Raw genomic sequence first — 8,183 nt, 5'->3', positions numbered from 1 at the left:
TCATGACTCACTAGGCATAGTAGATGGAGCCCTTCAAGTGATGACAATAGAATTCAAGTTTTTTTTACCTCTGGTTCCGACTCGAAAGAGTTTCTTTGTAAGGTATTGTAAACAACATGCCGAGGAAATTTGGGTGGTGGTCGATGTTTTCTTGTATCATTTGCGTCCTAGCCCGATATTGTACTATGTGAAAAACTTAAAACTTGATGAAAAAAGTCGTGTAGCATAAGCCGAAGAATTTTGGAAAGTTTAATTTGTGTGCTTCAACCCGTCCAATTAGAATTTTTTTTTATTAAAAAAAATGAAGTCTGTTTTAACAAAATAGAAGAGGGAGAAAGAACAATAGTATATAGTCTCTCATTTGCTTTGTCTACTCTCTTCTCAATCTCCATCTGACATCTCTCAAACTTTGGAGATCTCACATCTCTTGATCTCCCATGATGGCCCAATCTCACATCTATCGCGATCTCTTGCGATCTCACATCTGTCACGATCTCTTGCGATCTCACAATCTTCTGATCCCTTGCGATCTCGTAATCTTTCGATCTCAAATCAATCTCCTGATCTCTTGCGATCTTGCAATATCTCGATCTCACATCTCTTGATTGTTTCACTGGTAATATCTCTCTCTCTCTCAAAGTTGAAAATGGTAGAGTTTTAATGGTCTCTATGCATCGATCTCACATCTCTCTCACAATCTCTTTAGGTTGAAAATGGAGTTTGAAGGGTCTTTGAAGTTCTTAGAACTCAAATTGAAGATTTCATAACTTTGAGCTTTATTTGGTGCTTTGTCGAATGAGGTATAATTCCCTTAAACCCTAGATATGTTTTCTAATTTATATCCAGTTCATCTCATCAATCGATCATCATCATCTAATTCATAACATGTATTGGTACTGTGTTTTTCACAAGGAAAAATGTTGTTCTGAAGTGCCCAGTTATTCTCTCAACTCAGATTATATGATAGGGGGAGGCTTTTAATAGGAATTCCCTTACACTAGATGACAGATGTGAGCCCAAGTTTTCTCAGATATGTAATTTTAGTTTGACATATTTAGGAAATTAGAGTGCCTAGAGCATCTAATTGTGAAATAACTTACTAGAGGAATCCCAATCAATGTAAGTTAATGGGTAGAATGTGCAGACTGTGTGTACCTTGTCCAATTTTGTTGAATATTTTCACCTTGACGGCTTAATTAAATCTTAAACATCCAATTAGCTAGAACTAGACTTCTATTGATACTATTTGCTCCCATGAACCAGACATTTAATCACAATTAATTATTTAAGAAAATACAAATTTAGCAATTTTCAATATGGACATAGCTTGTACTACGCTCGCTTGAAATATAAGATGGAGTATTCCAAGCCATGGGCAATCTTGATTACCAAAGTAGATTACAATGCATCAATAGAATTTGCAACTACAAAACAACTCCTAAATGCTGAGATTTCCCATTTCTCGCATGTGCTAAACCTACACTTGTAAATGTTAGTATGTTTGAATCATCTAAGTCATGAGATAATTTGTTTAACAAGTCTTTCTTTATGAACAAAAAGTATAATCAACGTTTGGTTCCATCAATATAAACTTGCTCATCAACATCTTCTCTGTTAGCAAGTTTGTTTGAACAAACAAAAAGTATAATCAGTGTTTGGTTCTATAAATATAAACTTGCTCATCAACATCCTATCTGCTAGCAACTTTTGAAAAGATCTTTACATGCTCAAGCAAGTTTTTATGTACATATATCTTCTACTTTCTGGATAGTTTTATCAATTTTCATATCTTTTTTTATTTTTTATTTTTTATTTTTTATTAGTGTTCTACTTATTCTTATTCATGTCCAAGCAATGTTTTCAAAGGTGTTGGAGGCTTACACCTTGAGACTCACTTCAGTGAAAGGCTCTCCAAAACGCATTGGGCTTACGCCTTAAGACTTTACGTAGTAAAACATCTCAATTCACCCCTTAGATTTTAAAATACTAGGTGGTGTGCCCTGTTAATTACTCGAACTTATTTGATTCTTTCCTCCACCTTGTGCAGTGCACCTTTGTTATCTGTCATTTGTTCAAGAAGGATGAGAAGATTGATCCCCAACAAGCCCTCTACTTTGATTACAACAAGCAGGTTTGCTCCCCTCAAATTGATTTTCATTATTTTTGGTTGAATATGCATTTTTATGGGGTTTGTTTATTTGTTGAAATTGAAGTTTTTATTGTGTGAATTCTTAGGAAAATTGAGTTTATTTGTTTTTTACATTTATTATCCTTTAGTTTCTAATTTGGTTGGTAGAAATGGAATTCCTATTTTTTCTTATTTGATGAATATTACAATTACCAAGTCCTGCTTTAGAACTTTTGAATTTTCTTTTGAGAACCATCAGTGATTTGTTCATATCTACTAAGCTGAAAATCCAGACCAGGCATAGGTCTATTGTTTACATTTTAATCTTTGAATTATTATTGTTGGGAAAAAAAGTAGGTATTTTGTGGGAAATCTAGGGAGGAATTAGAGCAGCTATAGTCATATTGGGTATGGTGCATTTTGCAAATATATGGACCTATTTGGAAGAATAGCCAAATATATACTAAAAAAACAATTGAAATAGAAATTCTTTTACAAAAGAATTTGATGCACAACAACATATATACAACTGAGATGGGAGTAAAAGCAGAGCTTTCTTAGGGATTGATAATTATCCTAGGTATTTGTTTCATTAGGGGCATCCTAAGGAATATCCTTCCATCTAAGTAATTCATTTGACAGAAATCTTCTAAAGAGGCTTGAGGCTAATGTTTATCATTAGTCTTTCAACCTTATTTATTGTTGGAGGCTTGAGGCAGAGCATTAATGGGAGTTAAGATTAGAGATTTTCTAAGGATTTGTACTAATTTCCTAGAAATTTGTTTTAAGAAATGCTAGGAATATCCATGTTTTTCATATCATGCCTCAAATGTCAATTGAGGCTAGCATTTCCTGTATGAAAAATGCTAAACTTGAAATAACACTTGAAGTAGCAATTTAGTATGCAAAAATCTATATATGCTTTTTCTCAAGATGCATATGTTATACACTTGAGGACAATCAAAGGTTGAGTGTTGTTTTGAGTCATGATAGCAAGGCTTTTCCTCAGTAGATTTATTTTTAATTGCACCTTTTCTTAAAGGACTTTTATAATCTCAACCCACGATTGTTGATTTAATTCTTTTCCGAAATAAAAGATCATTATCAGAATTTATTGCATGCATAGTAGAATTATTTTGGAAATTATATGAACATATTGTGGTTCTTTTGTTACATTTCTTTACCAAATGAAGATATTGTCTTCACTTTCGTGAGCTTGGAGTTGAATCCTTATAGAATTTAACTATATGAAATTTTGGATCACACAAGCACACTTAGTTGAGCAATCTCAAGAGTGAGTGATACAAGTTTGTTCTCAAGTTCTTATTTTCTTTTTGTGGTAATATTTCTATTTTATGGATGAACTTAGTTATTTAATGTTGTATGATATCATCTCAACAAAATGCTAGCATATCACAAGTATCCCTAATTTATCTTTACTCCTTTCTTTGGATGAGATTGTCTTCAATATAGGAAGTTTCAAAAGCTTAGGTCCTATGAATGTGGTCGACTTGTGAGAGGGTCTCAACTTGTGGTTCTTTTGTCACATTTCTTTTCTTTTTTTCCTTCGATGACTATGATGTCTACTTTAGTATTGAGTCTTAACGAGATATTTCCTATTTATGTCATGAATCAGTTGCTACCCAGCTTGTCAAGTTAGAAAAGAAGATGCTAAATGCATGCCTTCAGATGACAGTTGAATTAATAAATCAATTACCTAATCACACTATATCTCCTTGCCTTGCTCCTTATGCACCTCGGTTAAAATAAAAGGTAATATGTCTTTTTCTCTCTCTTGGGTGTGGGCATGCATGTGTTTGGGGGCGGTGGGTGTTCAGAAATATTCTTCCATTGGATTCATTTTGAATTTTCTTAATCGCAAAAAATTGCCAATCCTTGATTTTGTGTGTGATCCTACAATCAAGCAAGTTTTAGCTGCATTTTCTATTGGCCATATTAATTCAAAAGGTGAGACACAGAGTCAACCCAGAGTACCCAACGTGTATTGTTATTTATAATAGGTTCTTTTATTTTTATGGTGTTGCTATTCTTTATGCCTATTTTCGAAGGTAATTGATCAGATAAACATGTAACTTGTGCATTTATTCTAGGTTAAGATTTTGCTTTGTAGCATGGGATATGCTTAAGGGAGAGATTTTGTGGAGCTACACTGCAGAACTCTTCTCAGGGTTGGTGGGTTTCCTTTTATATGTGGCATCTGTTGCGACAAGCCCAAAGGAACCCACACATTCTGCCATCTCAACATCTCATCTCGTCAATAGTCTTCTTTTCTGGCTATGTCCGTCCTAGATTTTTTTTTCTTTCTATAATTTATTCCTATGTTAAACAATTTAAATAAGAATTTGGTTGCTCTTTGTTATGGTCTCCGTAGATGGCAAATTTATTACTTTCTTGTTTTCATCGGTTGTATTGTGAAGTTTAATAGTTATAGGAAAGTATTTACATATTTTGCTCTCTTTTCTTGCGTTTCAGGTTATTCCAAACTTGGATTTTTGGTTAAGTTTACCTCAAAGAACAAAGGTACATACCCCTCCAGTGTTAACCTTTAATGCCTGTTTTCCCTCTATGCATTTTTTTTATGAAACATGCTTAGCTAGCATTATTTTGAATGAAACCTACATATGGCCCATATGACCATTGGCCTTACCCTAAGACCATTGAGCCCATAGCCTAATTGGGTTCCCATACGACACCAAAACTGTGAAGTTGTGCATTTGATCCCAGCAATCCCTCCAATAAGGGTGTTTTAGAAAATAAGGAAGTTTAGGAAGAGGTGCAACTATTCACAATTTATATGATTCACAAGTTGTGCGTTTGATTCCATCTATTATTTTATACACTTTATATGATTCCATTATTTTATATACTTTATAAGATTTTGATGTGCATTAAAAACATGGTTGACCGATCGATTTGGTAAAAATAGGGTTGTTAATACACTTCTTTGCGAACAGGTATTGTATGACCGCATTAGCTTTAGTTGTTGAAAGAAGTGCACTTTTGCAGTAATTCTAGTCATGCTTTGAAGTTTTGTATTGTCTCAAAGTATCTTTTTCGAGACAGTCTTGGTTTTTCTCCTAACAGAGACATTGCCTCAAGACGACACTTTGAATCTTGGCTATGAGAAGACGATTAGATAAAATATATAGCTTGAAAGGTGACTTGTAATGGTATCATTATCAATAACTCAAAGACACCATAAGTGTTACCAAAAACTTGGAACTTATCCATTTATTTGGATAAATTCAATATTTATGTGGGAATATGAACTTGGCTATTTCTCATGCTATATTAACTTTTCTTTCTTTTTATTTTTATAATTTTGTGGTAATGTGTTTATCTTTTGGTTGATGCATTTGATAAATTACAAATTGACTTCTCTCTGTATGTAGGGTATTGTTGGATTTGGTATCAGTTTTGCGGCAATGGTGTGTTTGTGCATGTTGCTTATATGTTATATTAGATTTTTCTATAAAACTTTCATACTACATTTTTATTTCTTTCTTGTATTGGTTTTAAGTTTTGAGTTTTATTTAACATGATAGGGGAATCAAGCTATTGCTGAAATTCAGTTTGCAGATTATATTTTCCAACTTTTGATCAGGCATGCTCTCTGAAACTAAATTTTCTCATGCCCACATATTTTTGCATCTTGTTGATATAATTTCTACTCTGTAGATTGTCAATGAAGCCGCGAAGTTTAGATACCGGAGTGGGAATCAATTCAATTGTGGACGTATTGTTTCTTTATGCTCTACAACACCATAGTTGATTTTTTTGCTACTCATCTTGTTACTGTTTGTATCTTCTTAGGTTTAACGATACAGACTCATTATGGAGTTGTAGGCCATGGTGGGCTTTATCAGTCACAATCACCCGAGGCTTTCTTCTTTTAGGTTCTAGGTCTTAAGGTAATTTTTCCAACCCCATAATTTTTTGTACTTGTTCTGGGCCTTTTCGTTCATTACGATCTTTGAGTCAATCTAAAATCATAGGAAGGCAAGAGATGGGTTCTACATCCCATAAACCAAATTCCCAAAATGGGTATGGAGTGTTGGATTCACTAAACCAGAAAATAGAATTTGTGGCCTTAGCAAGATATTTTTAAAATTAAAGATAAATGAATAAGTAAAAGTTGCGGGTGCAAATAGAAGCTCCCTTTTATTTATTTTGAATCGTGATAATTTGACTATCTAATGTCGCACACTCAATCGACTCTCCTGACGTGATGCCTCGAGATACAAAAAAATGTGTATCTCAAGGCATTTAGATCTATAATTCCCAGATTAGTTACATCAGGAGAGTTGATTGAGAGTGCTATGTGGGGTGGTCAGATTATCACGACTCGTTTATTTTTTTATATAAGTCTGATCATAATTGAGCGAGATGATGAGGTAAAATTTTATAATCACCAATACAGCATATATTCTAAATCTCCTTTTTCAGGTTAGACTTTTTTGTTGTTTTATATATCGCCTGAAACTTCAACATATGGGTATTGTTATTTTTGAATCACAAATTGTAGTTGTAGGAGCATAAACAGTTTATTGAATGATTTGTAATTACTTTGTATAAAAGTTGTCAATAGATCAAAATTTGGCCCGGCCCGTCATTATAGAATGAAATGATAAAGCCTTAATGTTAGTATGATATTTTTGCTTTGTCACTTCTTGTCGTGTCTAATAGGGAAAATAGATGTTAAAGTGAAAGTCTTGGAGGCTGCTAAGGCTACAAAATGTATTGAAGAGAAGAATAATGATATCAAAATGAAGAAAGAGGTGACAAAAATGGAATGAGCAAGACTCGAGCAAGAAAAAATTAAACAGTTGGAGTTGCAGTGAAAAAAGAAAGAAGAGGAAAAAAGGAAAAAAAAAAAGAAGAAAAAAGAAGCGGATGTATGTGGCAGCAAGGAAAAGGCAACGGGAAGAAGACAAACGACTGTTTGTGAAGATGTTGAGACTTTTAAAGAGTCTTGTGATATTGAAAATGTGGGAGACTAGAACAGTGGCAATGTAGGGGAAATCCAAACCTTATGAAAATAAGAGGATGAAAGAGCGGAGAGAGCTAGAAGAAATCAAAGGTATCACAACCATTTGCTTCTGATCGTGATTTATTTCTAAGTAATTATGTGACTCAATTTCATTTGTAAGTGCCCAATTGCTTCAATTAGAGCTTGTTTAGTAATGAAATTTTAATATATAATATGAATTTTGAGTTTAATTTAATTTGGAACTTGTTTTATGATTTTTGTTTTGTTTTATATATTTTTCTGATTTTTTTTATTACTATTTCATTTATTGTGATTGGTGAATTAGAGGACCGTCCTATTGTTTGTTAAACCTCCATATTTGACAGCCATACTCTATGGATTTTTGTTTTTTATTTTTTTTAAAGCTCATTCTCCAATAATTTGATAGTTCAGGGCTGGGCCGTCAAAAAAAAAATTCTACAAGAAAATATTTGACAGGCATATTTGACGGGATGGTCCGTCAAATTTCTCAAAATTTAACGGGCTGTGATCGTCAAATATGAGCTTTTTTCACATAGTGTTGAGATGTCAAAGAAGGCCATCAGGCTGTTTAATCCAAGAAATGCCAAACGGTTACTCCAAAGTCATATGGGTCGAATATGTAGAAGTGGATGATAAAGCAATTCACAGTATATATAGAACACTGGTTAACTCTGACCTTGGATTTGGAGCAAAGCGTGGGTTGCTACCTTAGATCAACAGAGCAAACGCCTTGCAAGTGTTATGGCTAGTGATATGTCAGCTAGAGATATTGGTGTGATAAGGAATTAAGAAGTGCGAAAAAGTATGTTTATATTGCAAAAGAGTAGCACCGATGCAACATACTTGTTCGTAGTCTATGCTCCTGTTGATATTGTTGCAATGAATGTGACTCTAAATGGGGACAACTCAGACTATGTAGCCCTCCTGCCTTCAGATCTTGGTTGATTCGACTCTAACAACAAAATTCTCTCTTGGATCTGTGGTAACTGTTAATAACCATATTGCTTGCACCATTGAAAAGAT

The 8,183-nt window shown here is 33.7% G+C and overlaps 1 long non-coding RNA gene across 2 annotated transcripts; it reads left to right on the top strand.

Moving 5' to 3' along the window:
* The first annotated feature begins 318 nt into the window (after window positions 1–318).
* Window positions 319–6,050, top strand: LOC147394229 (uncharacterized). Of its 2 annotated transcripts, XR_015181566.1 has the most exons (6): window positions 319–616; window positions 707–800; window positions 2,048–2,131; window positions 3,765–3,901; window positions 4,622–4,669; window positions 5,695–6,050. It is a non-coding gene; the product is annotated as an uncharacterized LOC147394229 (long non-coding RNA). The 2 variants fall into 2 exon arrangements; XR_015181565.1 differs by lacking the exon at window positions 5,695–6,050 and having other exon boundaries at window positions 320–616; window positions 4,622–5,527.
* The last annotated feature ends 2,133 nt before the right edge of the window (window positions 6,051–8,183 follow it).

The sequence above is a fragment of the Akebia trifoliata genome, chromosome 9 (genome assembly GCF_017979445.1).
Source record: "Akebia trifoliata isolate Shusen 1 chromosome 9, ASM1797944v1, whole genome shotgun sequence".
Lineage (NCBI taxonomy): Eukaryota > Viridiplantae > Streptophyta > Magnoliopsida > Ranunculales > Lardizabalaceae > Akebia > Akebia trifoliata.
This window is presented reverse-complemented; position numbering and strand designations above follow the sequence as displayed.